This window comes from Hibiscus syriacus, unplaced genomic scaffold (genome assembly GCF_006381635.1).
Source record: "Hibiscus syriacus cultivar Baekdansim isolate YM2019G1 unplaced genomic scaffold, ASM638163v2 tig00111311_pilon, whole genome shotgun sequence".
Classification (NCBI taxonomy): domain Eukaryota; kingdom Viridiplantae; phylum Streptophyta; class Magnoliopsida; order Malvales; family Malvaceae; genus Hibiscus; species Hibiscus syriacus.
Window position 1 is genome coordinate 181,936 of NW_024063054.1, and position 13,797 is coordinate 195,732.

General features: G+C 36.1%; 2 pseudogenes; one reads left to right on the forward strand and one right to left on the reverse strand.

Moving 5' to 3' along the window:
- Positions 1-2,158: 2,158 nt before the first annotated feature.
- Positions 2,159-4,327, forward strand: LOC120158353 (annotated as a pseudogene).
- Positions 4,328-5,910: 1,583 nt separating this feature from the next.
- LOC120158328 lies at positions 5,911-7,741 on the reverse strand (annotated as a pseudogene).
- Positions 7,742-13,797: the final 6,056 nt, after the last annotated feature.

The window sequence follows — 13,797 nt, forward strand, 5'->3', positions numbered from 1 at the left end:
TTTGATCAACATTAGCAATATTATAAAGTTGGATAGAATCAAGTTCTGCTCTCTTTCCAGCTACCCTACCAGAGATATCAGAAAAGTGGCTCCTATTAAACTCCCTCAACAAAGGTTTAAGTCTTTTCATTTTGTTGAACAAAACCTGCATAGCATTGCCACAACTCTGTTCTTGCCATGAATCCTTTACAACCTGTAGGAACCCCTCATGAGCAGACCAACAATTAAAAAACTTAAAAGGCTTAGGCCTATGGACTTAAGCACTTTTCTGAGTCCAAATGATCCCAGGACAATGATCAGAGACCCCTTGTGCTTGAAATTCCACAACAGAATCAGGAAAATCCAGCAGCCATTGAGAATTAATTAAAATCCTATCAAGCTTGCGAGCCAGAAAAGAACCCTCCTGTTTATTAGACCAAGTGTACAGTGGACCAGAAAAGGGGTGGTCCAGTAACTCTAAATCCACCAAGCAGCTCTTAAAATCCTCCATATCAGGGGTACTGTGCAATCCCAGATTGCCAAAGTCAGAACTCTCCTGGGCATCAGCAATGATGTTGAAGTCCCCCTCCCCCCAATTATCCAAGAAGAACAACCAATGTCAGCTTCTAAAGTCTCCAGGTATTCCCATAGCTCCCTTCTAGCAAAACCACTATTATTTCCATAGACAGCAGTAATAACCAAACTATGACCAGCCACAACCCCTACAATTGTTAAAGCCTGATCATAACTCCTTAAAACAGTGAAAGATAAATCCTTTTTCCAGAGCACCCAGAGTCTGCCCCCATCAAAAAAATCATAGTTAGTAGCATAATTACAATCAACAGTCAAAGGAGCAATAATCTTAGAGAAATTAGCATTTCAAACCCTAGTTTCCAACAAGCAGATCACATCAACCCTTAGCATCTCCAACCTCCTCATCACCTTACCTAACTTGAGACAATTGATTATCCCCCTAACATTCCAAAAACTGAAGATCATTAATTAGAAATAGGAGGGCCACCTCTACTGACATCAACCTTATCCATATGATCCTTCTTCTTAGCTTTGATTTCATTGAGGAGCATTGCAACCCCCAAAGAAGCAACCCGAGCCTTCCTAGGTCCCTCAATAATAGCACCACCTCCAACAATTGCCTCCATTTTACTGGATGAACCAGTGTTATCTTTTTTCTTCCCCTTGTCTTTTTTTTATGAATCAGGGAGTCCTGCAGCGATGGAAACCCTCCACCACCACAGTTAGAGCTTGTCCCAGACCCTTTGGAAAGAGTCTTACCATCATCCTCCAGTAATTCCTTACTACCAGTGGTAATGCTCTGTTTTGAATTCTCCACTACCATACCAACTGTGCCCATCTCCAAGGCCTGATCCTTTGGCATTGAATCAAGTAGATGGCCTTCAATACTATCCAGATGGCCATGAACAGGTAGTTGCTTAGGAATATCACCCTGAACTTCTTTACCAAGACAAAGAGATTGGTCAGTAGCACTTCCATTTCCCCCATGCAGTGGGTCAGAGTTGTTGTCCTGGAGAGCATGAACAGTTAAAATCTCAGCATTACCCACCATCAACTTAACATCCTTTGATACCTCTTCACTAGGAATAGTCTTTTGAATAGCAAAACCAGAGAAACCATCAACCCCCTCCTTAACAGAAGAATCAGAGATAATAAGAGCCTCCTTTTTCCTCCAAACAGCTTCCTTATTCTTCGAGGGACCTTTCTTAGCTTCAACACAATTACTAACAAGGTGACCAAAAGATCTACACTGCAAACAATAATAACGAACATTTATGTATTTATATATATTTAATATTTATACCCAAAATTTCAAGAGATAATAACAATCAGTAGAAAGAAAATATAAAAAAAAACTTTCTAAACCGCAGGGGGAAATTAGTGTGAAAATTATTGGCCCAATATATTATGGGTGGATTGATGATGACTAACAAATGACTGAAATGAGAATGGTTTTGTCGTGTGTCTGAAAGCTGAAACAGATGACCAAGTATTTGGGCTGTTTTGTGGGCCCGAAACTTTGTTTCAGCTATCCTTATCTCAAACACGAAAAGAACATAAAGAAGTTAAAATTCACACTTACAGTCCTACAATTCATCGTTCATTAAGTTAAAGAAACCGACCTGAATTTCCAGACTTTATCTAAAAAGGAACTCGAACCAAAGAGCAGCTTTTGGAGCTTACTCCGATGGCTTTACAGCTATCAGGACGGTGGTTACTGCCGTGCTCCAATGTCTCTCACTTTACTCAATGCCGAGTCTCTCCAGACCCGAACCCCAAATTTTCTCAGACGAAAGCTCTCTCAGCCGCAGGTTATCTCTCCTAGCCTCCACCCACCATCCAGGCAAGTTTATTTTTATCCCCTATACATAACCCATGATTTCATGTATTTTGGGGTATCGCTTTAATTATTTGTAGTCACTATTCACCTACTAAACGTGGCAGATTGTGGGAGGTGAAATACCAACATGGCGTGAAAATGGGAGTGTCAATGATTCGGTCGAAAATGAAATTGATTGGGTAGAAATTGATTCTGATCTTCACTACTGGACCAGGGCACTTCGTCCAGTCCAGGTATAAAGCTGTTGCCTTTGGTGGCTGTTTTTATCTTTATTGTTATGTTTTTATCGAGCTCTAAAAATGGTGCAGTGGTATCCTGGGCATATTGCAAAAACAGAAAAAGAACTGAAAGAAAAACTCAAGTTAATGGATGTGGTCATAGAAGTACGGGATGCTAGAATTCCTTTATCTACTACACATCCTCAGGTTAGATGTTTCCACTATTTGGTTAGCACATCAAATGTTTAGCTGAATCTCTATGTGCTGAGTTTGCAATGTGAATAGATGGATTTGGCTTGGTAATCGAATGAGGATTTTGGTTTTAAACCGAGAGGACATGATATCCACTGCGGATAGGAATGCTTGGGGAATGTATTTCTCTAGTCAGGGAACCAAGGTTGTCTTCTCAAATGGGCAGCTTGGAATGGTATTTGAATTAAGACTTTTCTTTTTCGACCTTTTTACTTTTTGTGGTTTGAAGATCGTTTCAATTAGTTATTTTTCTGAATTTGGTAAACGCAGGGGAATATGAAGCTAAGTCGATTGGCAAAGTCTTTAGCAGAAGGAGTAAATGTTAAACGTAGAGCCAAAAGTCTCCTTCCTCGTCCGGTGGGTTTCACTGCATTTGTTTGCATGCATGTATCTTCATTCTTGAGTTGTATCTTAGCTTTTTTATTCACTGCATATTTTGGCAAGTGTTTTGCTGTTGTTTATTTAAATGTGTAAACTTTATTTATCAAATGATACTTTGGATTGTTTCCAAGTTATCAAATATTTACATGATATCTTTAGTGTACATATATATCAATCAGTATTGAACCCAACCCATACTCTAAAGCTTCATACTCAAATGTTAATATAGGTGTTGTTCCTTTTTTATTTTTTTTCCAGGTTCGAGCTGGAATAGTCGGGTATCCAAATGTCGGAAATCACTTTTGATCAACCCTTTTGCTAAAACGAAGAATGTGTGCAGCTGCTCCTAGACCTGGAGTTACAAGGGAACTGAAGTTAGTATTCGGTTGGTTTTGGTTTATTAACTGTCATATAGTGCATTCAAATAGTTTAAAAGGTCCAATATTGTATTGTGGAATCCTAAAAAGTCTAGAATTGTGTTGTCATTGACCGTTATTGGGGTTCTTTTACAGTTTTTAGTAGTTAATTTTTTGTTTATTGTATACTATAATTGTTTCGCATTCGGATAAACATCCATTAAGAGTATCTTTGTTTTGACCAAAAAACAACATTGAAATTCATTTAAAGCTTGGCATGAAAAAGCATCTTTTGAATTACTCATATTTTTCCCTTTACATCTTTTGATAGATGGGATCGGTTTGGGAAAGATCTTGAGTTGCTGGATTCTCCTGGGATACTCCCAATGCGAATTAGTGATCAAGCAGCTGCAATAAAGCTTGCTATTTGTGATGACATTGGAGAGAGGTCCTATGACGTTTCTGATGTTGCTGCTATTCTTGTTCAGATGTTAGCAAAGCTTCCAACAGTAGGCATGTACTTATGTATTATGCATAATGGTACTCATTCAGTCATTCTTTTCCCTTTCTGTCAAGAAAGCACTTCAGGTTCATAGCTTGGGCTTTCATGTCAAATTGAATTTTGCTTCACAATTTCGATTTGCATCACATTGCATATTGGAAAGCTATATCTGAGAGGCCTGTTAACATTGGCATCTTTTAAGTTATTTAAGGACAGAAAATAGTAACTCCTGTGGTATAATTATACTAATACGGATGGTGAAAACGAAGAACTAATAATTTTTGTGGAAAAAAGGGTATTCCTTTATTTTTTTTTGTTTGATCAATATGGTCTAATAACCATAGAGTATGAATTGAAGAACTATAAATAGACATGGGAAGCTGAATTGAAGAAGTTATAAGATAATAGGGATTCAAAACCGGGTAGAGTATCTCAATAGGCATATCATGACTCAATAACGTACTCATTTTTCCCTTGTTCTTTTCCAGGAGGAATATAATGGATGCATTTACATTTTTTCCCCCTCTCACAAGCATTTTGTGAATAAGCTGATGTTTTTTATGCCATATATAATGAAGATTTTAAGAAAAAACTGTGGAAGATTTTAGGTGTACTGAAGGTATTTTCTTCATGGACATCAAACCATGTATGAGGAAGCTATGGAAGACTTGCCAGAATGAATAATTTATCCAAACTAATAGAATTAGCTTTGCTTAAAATTGTTGCTTATACCGAGCTGTAGAGTGCACTACAAGCAATTTGGTATACTCCTTTGGTAATGAAGAGTTGAAATAGAAGGGAAATTTTTGGTTGATTTGCAATTCTGAATTGCCCAAGTATAGTTCTTTACATATTTCCTTGAGAATCTTTTCTGTTTACAACAATCTATGACTGGAATTGAGCTTTCAACTTTTGGCTGAAACTAGCTGCTGCTAATAGATTTTAGTTTTGTGCTTGACAGGGATGAAAACTTTTCAAAGCCGCTACAAGCTTGATGTGGATGGTCTGAGCGGTAAAATGTATCTATTGATCTGCTACTTTATAATTCAACTTTCTAAAATTAGTTGATCTGTAAAAGATTCTAAAAGCACAAGCCAACAAAATAAATAAGCAACCATTGTCATTGCAAGCAAATAAAAGCCTGTCTTATGCACACTGAAAAAGGTCTAGGAAGCTTTCATGGAGTTAAAACTCATCCAGATATTTATGTGTACCTGAATTCCAGATTGATTTAGTTTTGTGGATCTTCATTTTTTCAGATTTATTGATAAGTTAGCCCTTAGATTGTTCAACGGAGATGTCCACCAAGCAGCCATCCGTATCCTGTCTGATTTTCGAAAAGGGAAGTTCGATTGGGTTGCACTGGAGAGACCTCCCAGGTAATACTGTTGAATGTATTTCGCTGGCTAATCTGAAATTGTCTTGGCTCACGGATACAATAGCCATAAAAAAAAGACATCCGAAGCTTATGACTGATGTTGGGAGAAATGAGGTAACCATACTGAGTATAGCTTAATATTGGTGGAAAATTATAACATCCTTGATTACACAGATGCTTTTTTAACGACCTAAATTTTCAAAGGGGCTTGAATCTGTAGATTCAAGCAGTGTAAGATTATGTTTTAAAATTTTCCAAGCCTCACTGTATTTTATACTCGTTCAACATTTCATTATGTATAGAGATTACATGTAAAATATTCCTCTCTAGAGACGAGAGTTCCCTTTTTCACTCTATCATTTCTGAGAATTGAACTGCATACGATAAAAAAAAACCACGATTCACTTTAATCTCAAACTAGCCGTTAATAAAAGGGAAATGCTAAGGCGGTGAAAGTTTTGACCAAGTCTTGGAAAAATATACATTGGATGCACTAATTTTCGTGGCCACAAAGTCGGCATTTGATATACAACATGCATTTTGCACAAGGATAGTGCAAAAGACAAAAGTTCAAGCTACTGCCAAGAAATGAAGATGATAAAATATGGGGGGGAAATAATGCCCCAATGACATAAAATGATAACAAAAATGATGCAAAGGAACAAGCTTGCTGTTTCTTCAAGAATGATTGCTAAGACTACGTTTGGCACGTGAACTAATCATCCAAGTTCTCCAACTCAAACTTGATTGAATTCTAGAATCAAGGGGGACCTTACTGACGCAACGAGGTTTACTCTGTATCTTCATCTTGCAATTGTGGGAGCACACTCTGCATCACTTTTGCTGGACCAACTCTCTTTAATCCCACAAGCTCGGAGAGGCCGTTCGACTTGATGCCCATCTGCGGATTCCTTTTGCAGCTGAGAACAGTACCTCTGGAATGTAGTGATGCTTACTTGAAGTCTAAAATCTAGACTAAACAAAAATTCCATCTCCAACTTGTTTAACTCAGCTGTGCTTACGCCTCCCACATGTGCATAATATGCATTGTTGAAATACCTGCAAAAGACAACGGAATGAACGCTGTGAAACGGATACATCTTTGTCAGGAAATTCTTGCTCAAAGGATATCTAAGATCAGCCAATATATACGATCCCACGAAAATATGTTGCATTGCGTTCATTATCGGCCATGAGTTGTGAGAAATGAGAATGGTTAAAACTTACAAGTCATCAATAAATTTTGCTGCTACCATAACACTGGTTAAAAGGAGCCGATGAACATTGCAGGAAGTCAAATGCACATCAGTGTGTTGTCCAAACCTATCCAAGTAAATGTATGCAACAAGAAAGCATGAAGGGCTGCACCAAGCATACTTGAAGATGCGATCGACATACTGTCGAATGCTTATGGTGGGAACTCTTAAGCCATGGAAGACTTTACCCTTTGCTCTCTGGTTGCATCTGATTTTCCTTGACAGATTTCTCAAGGAATGAAGAAAGAAGTGTTAAAATCCGTGGAGTTCCGGTCGTGCCTTTACCTGATCTTTTGAGTCCTAAAGCAAGGTATACATCCGAATCCAAATCTTCGGCGTCGATTGCAAGAGCTCCCATAATAACTAATCTGAACTACAAAAGATCAATATTAAAGGGCTCATCAGCCTCAAAACCCAAAAGAGTACTAAAAGCATCATCATCAATATTGCAAAAGATCAACATTAAAGTGCTTCCTATCACTTTTATCTACAAGTATCCTATGTTATAAGACTCCTTGCATTTCCAGAAAAAGAAAGTATCAAGTTCAGTCTGCAAATGAAAACCATTAGCTCAGCTCCACATTGATCTTCCATTTTATCTACCTAATATCAGATCCCAGTAGCATTTCCAGAAAAAGAAATATATCTCTTAGTTCAGCACCCAACAACCATCCCAAAGAAACAAATTGATTAACCAGACCAAACTACAGGAATCTCACGAAAAAACCCTGAAAATTCAGTATACTTTGCTTGCTCAGAAGAACCAAAAAAGGGACGAATTTAAGCAAAACCCATAAGATAATATCTGATAATAACTCACCCATACCTTCAAAAAAGAAGCTTTTGGATGCAAATAATCTGAAGAAATAAAGACTAAACAAAACAAGCAATAAAGTAGCTTACATAATCTTTAAAAACTACTTGCTAATAGTGTGACTGCAATCTGCTTGTTCCAATTCAATGCATAATCTGATAGACAAAGAATAAGGTTTCCTGTGTGTGTGTGTGTGTGTATATATATATATATATTACTTTGAACGTATGATATGCTGTGTCCAAATACTGGGTAAATTTGCTTGAAGCTTTCCAAGAAAAAAGAAAGGAACAGTGTGCTTCACGCGTTGTTAGTGCACATTGTGAAGTCATTTGGATCTAGTAATTGCATCTTTCGACTTTGGCTTAGAACCCCAACATAATATAAATTCAATAATTAATTAATAATTAAATTAAATCATATTTAAAGGTTGTTTTGATTTCTATGGGTACTTTATTTATTTCACTTGTTATTTTTAATAAAATAGTATATTAAATTATACCGCAAGATTGACAATTTTTTTCATTTTAATATTTAACAGTATTTTTATTATGTAACCAAAATATATTTTTTGGTTAGTATTTTACTTTTATTTATTTCTTTTTCCTTTCTAAAAGTATTTAAATTGTTTTTGCTATATTTTTTGATTTATTTTTAAAGATATTTAAGCTATTCTCTGTTAGGATTTTTTTTGTTTATATTTTATTAAGATTTTAAGAAATATAATTTTTAAGAAGAAATTTTAATTATATATATATATATATATATATATATATATAAGAATAGAAAGCGCGTGTGAGTTATATAAAAATGTTTTTTTAGGTTGGTTTACAGCTGGCAATTTGTCGGTTCCTCAAATTATCCAATGATAAGAGTTTTTTTTAATTATGAGGATATTTTATTTATTAAAAATCGTATTAATAAATATCTTGCTAATTATAGATTAAACAAATATAATTAAGACTATCGAAAATAAAATATAACAATGATCTCTTAGTAATAACATGATAAACAAAATTATTAACCAGTGGAGTAACGATGTACATAAACTAAACACACAAACGACTTTGAGCATCAAAACATGAAGGAGAGGAACTTAAAGAAGAGCCAAAATGACCAACAGAAAAAATGATCTCCCCTTACCAACAATATCATCTGATACATATATGCAATAACCAATGAATCATCTTGTACAAATGAACAAATGAATCAAGCGTCAAGAAAGTAACTAACCATATATTCAATAAAAAATAAAATACTAAGAAGAAGATTAATAAAAAATATGTATCAAAAATCTCAAATATCGATAATTATGATATCCTTTACTAAAAAAACCTAAGAAAAATTATTATTGAAAATACGATTCAAAAACTAAAAATGACAAAGCGTGGCACGAGAAGACCACCCCCCTGCCATGAAACAAAGAAATTTTAAAAACTACCGTGTAAACTATGTAACTTCCGCAGATCTGTGGAAGGGTGGGCTAATGGTTTAAAAATTAATATTTGTACTTTTTTATTCAACTATTGGAATGGAACTAAGGCTACGAATATTGTACAACTATTGGAATTGAACTAGGGCCCATAAACATGCATCACTGCCTTGTCTGTGTTCTAATTTAAGATTTCAACCATCTATGTATTCTGATTTGTGTTAACAGGTAGATGCGGGCATTTCCTTTTCAGGCATTGTTCCTGTGATTTTTATTTTCTTGGTTGATCCCTGTTTTTCCTTTTCTTTCATTTTGATCCTTAACACATCTAAACCCTTATTTTCTTCATTTTAGTCTGTGAAAGTCATCAACAATTCGAATGTCAATTCCTTTTATCCAACAAAAAATAACTTTTACGGTTATTGATCAAAACAGCCTATTTCCCAAATCAATTTCTCAAGATCCATAACTTTTTTAATATATATATATATATATATATATATATATATTCTTATTTCCCTTAATAAGCCAAGTTTACAACATTTTAAACTCTTTCTAATGAACAATCTTTTACATGATCTTAAAATACTATAAGAAACCAAATCAACATAGAAAAAATAAATTGAAATATTTAATATATTTATTGAACCATAATAGTAGTAAATTTAATTACATGATTAATTCAGTTAACATGTTTAGCCCCCATCATAGCTTCACTCATCTGCTGAATGGTCATTTTGAAGATACCCTTTTAAGATAAAGTTCCCTAACACTAAAATCTTTGTTATGAAACTAAAACACCAACTCCTCGATGCAATTAGTGTCGCGACCGTCTTTCGGTTGGGTCCAGAATTGGACTTCGACTTGAATTGATTGGGTTGGAGTCGCCACCGATCATTTTAAAAATATTTAGGCTGATCGGACACCATCTTACATAATCTGTGTTGTACCAGAAATGTGTCGGGTTCGGGATTCGGTTACAGTAAAAGAAGGATTAACACCCTTGTATTGTCCTTTCGGTACCAATTAATTTATCGGTTGTCTTTAATTACGAAAAATCAAAAAAATTAAATTAGAATTTAAAAATCGATTCAAATTACTTACATTTGATTGGTTGGAATTCTTCAAAAAAAAGAATAAAATATGTTAGAGAAAAAAATAATAATAAATGAATATTAAATAAATTATAAAAAAAGATTAATAATTCAAGGAAAAAATAAATAAAAAACAAAATAAGTAAAACGAATTAAAAGGCTTAAATAAGACACAAATTTTCGTTCGGTAAAGTTGAAAAAAATAACTCCCTGTCGAATTGAGTTGCGGATGGCTCCTCCGTCGCGAAGTCGAGTCCGTCTTGAAATGATATGGGATTGAAGCCGTAGTTTGGGATTTGAATTGGAATGTGGCTTCTCGTTTGTAGTCCGCATCAGTCTTCTTCTCGGTTTAAAGACCTTTGTTTAAAAAATTCGACTGGAAAGTAGTTCTTTCACTCCACCATGTGGTTGACAGGCCCTCGAGTGTAATGAAATCGAACTCGAAAGGTCCTCGTTGATAGATAGCTTTTCTCGACTTAAGCTATGCTGTCAAAAAACCGATTTTTTGCCACTATGGCACGGTTAACTCAAGTCTTCTTCTCGACTTGAAAACCCCGATTGCAGTTAGACAGTAGTGTGATTGAGGTGTCATCGAGCTGAATGGAATCGAACTCGATAATTTATTGACAGATAACCCTTCTTGCCTTGAGCTATGCTGTAAATTTGGTTTGCCTCTGAGCTGAATGTAATCGAACTCGGAGGTCTTCGGTTGGCAGATAACCCTTCTCGACTTAAGCTATACTACAAATGATGTGCCTTGGAGCTGAGCGTAGTCGAACTCGAAGGTCTCTGGTGACAGATAACCCTTCTAGCCTTGAGTTATGTTGTAAATGATGTGCCCTCGAAGCTGAGTGTAATCGAACTCGAGGGTCTTCGGCAGATAGCACTTCTCGACTTAAGCTATGCTGCAAATGATATGCCTTGGAGTTGTGCGTAGTCGAACTCGAAGGTCTTTTGTTGGCAGATAACCCTTCTCGACTTAAGTTATGCTACAAATAATATGCCTTGGAGCTGAGGGTAGTCGAACTCGAAGGTCTTTTGGTGACAAATAACCCTTCTAGCCTTGAGTTATGTTGTAACTGATGTGCCCTCGAAGCCGAGTGTAATCGAACTCGAGGGTCTTTGGCAAATAGCTCTTCTCGACTTAAGTTATACTGTAAATGATATGCCTTGGAGCTGAGCGTAGTCGAACTCGAAGATCTTGTGTTGGCATATAACCCTTCTCTACTTAAGTTATGATGCAAATGATATGCCCTTGAAGCTGATTGTAATCGAACTCGAGGGTCTTCGGCATATAGCCCTTTTCGACTTAAGCTATGCTACAAATGATACGCCTTGGAGCTGAGCGTAGTCGAACTCGAAGGTCTTTTGTTAGCAGATAATCATTCTCGACTTAAGTTATACAACAAAAGTTGTCTTAAAAATGGCTTCCGTTCACAGGTCTAAGCCAGTCGTAGTTCTTCAGGTGTTCTCCTGAGCGAGTCTGAACCAAATATGATTTTTGGATGATTCTCCTTCACAAGAAAGCCCACAGATAAATTCTTTCAGCCGGATATCTTCTGTCGTTGAATTGAAATTTGGCTTGAAAGTATTAACTGAAAATATGTTGCTCATGATGAGTTTGAGCCGAACTGGATTTGATCTGAATTGGTTCTCGAAGCTATCTGAAATTGGTTCTGAGATATCAAGTCGGTTGAGGTGTAGCTTCTTACTGCCGAGTTAAGCAACCACCATCATTCTTTGAAGGTGCTTGAGAATCGAGTATCATTCATCCTGAAGTCAAAACTTGACTCTAAAACCTGCAAAAACGTATATGCTAAAATGATGAATGTGATGCACCTAAGTATGTCTAAGATGCATGCAACTTGAATGAATTATGTGTTATCTCCTTGATGGAGTCTCGTGCTTTGTCTGTCAATCAGGTAGGTCCTTAAAATCGATCGTGCCCCACTATCTTCTAGAGCTTTGGCTTTATAGACCTTTCAAATCTGAGACTACTCTGTTTGAAAATGTTTTTTCTTTTTTCTTGTTTTAGGAGAAAAATGTTGTAAAATATTATTGGCAATTGACTCAAATTGTAAACGTGAGTTCAAAGAATATCAAAGGAATCAAAAGCTCTTTTAATGCTTTCAGAGTTACAGCTCTTTGACAAATGTTCAAATGGATGAGCTGGCTTTAGGTTGGTTTTCTTTCTAAGGTTTCGGCCATAAAAAGGTCATTTTTCGGTTATTGCAACAAGCTTTTCTTTGGTTTGGCATTTTAATTGGGTGCGGACAAAATGACGTAACTAGCATGATTAATTACTAGACCTTTTATTTCAGTCCTCTGAAATCTTCCATTTGTTCAAGCTTTGTAGGCTCCTCTAACAAAGGCAGTGCAAAAAAATATCGGTCTAAAAATGAAATTCTTGAGTTCTCGTGTGTAGTTGACTATAACAGGTGTTCCTTAACTCCCTTAGTCAATCATTACCGAAAATTTCTTTCTTAGATAAATTTGATTTAATTTGTCGTTATCTGGCTAGCTGAATCCATAAAGCTAGGGCGTTTAACCAATTGCTTTAGAGGGACAACTTAACATTATAATCAGTTTTATCAAGTTAACTGAAGGGTTCATCGTATCACAAAGTCTTTGGCTGGACAATAGCAGTGGAGCAAACACTGAATTGCCAAGTGTTCAAGCAATGTCATGGTTTGAACGTAATCTACTTATAAGGTCAGGGCTTTCAAGTTTCCTCTATAACCAATTGCCTTAGTGGAATAGCTCAGCTTTACGGATTTAATTTCTTAAGATTGTCAAGAAGAACCTGTTATAGTCTGGGTGTTGTTGAAAGTAAAAAATTTCATCTTTAGAGTTCAATTTTCAAGCACTGGCCTAAACTAGATTCACTTACTCGACTATTCCATATGTAAAGATAATAATCATCATTGAACGTCTTAAACGAAAAGTATAGTAATTGTCATATGCAAATGATGCCTCATGTTGTCCGCACCTTATGAAAGGAAAAAAGGTTACATTGGTTAATTGCAAGAGCAGGGTACGGTGTTTGAGTGTATATTCTGGGTAAGGTCAAAGTCCTTGTTTTAAATCATGTTACTTCGTCAAAGATCTGTAACTTTAAACCATTTACAGAGTTTCTTAATTCAAATGATATTCAAAGAAATGCAAGTTTGCAAATGTGATTCATTGCTTGTCATCATTAAAGTAACATAAATTTATTCAAATGTCTTTACAAAAAACTTAAGAAAAAAAGAAAAGAAAATTCAAACAGAATGCCTCAAATGATGAAATGGTCTTCCTCAATTGGATGCCCCCAAGTTGTTGAAGTCGATCCAGTTCTGCTTACGTATCTTTTGTACGACTCTCTTGAATGCGTAACAGTTCTCAATAGTGTGCCCTGGGACACCGCCGTGATATTCACAATGAGCACTCTCATCATACCACTTGGGGTATGGGGGCTTCATGGGTTCCACCGGATATGGTGACATTACGTGGGTATCAAGAAGTTGTTGATAAAGTTCCTTGTATGTCATCGGAATAGGATCGAAATGTTCCCTTTCCTTCTTTGGGTTCTCTGAAATCTTGTTTAGAAGTACCTGACGGCACAGCTGCAGTTGATTTCGGTTTGGAGATTGTAACACATTTACTGACATGGTTGATGTTGTTAATCTCTCCATCCCGCTCTCGCATAGGAGGTTTCCTATTGGCCTCCCCATCCTTAATCTTGCCTTACTTTATGGCCAACTCGATCATTTCTCCGGCCA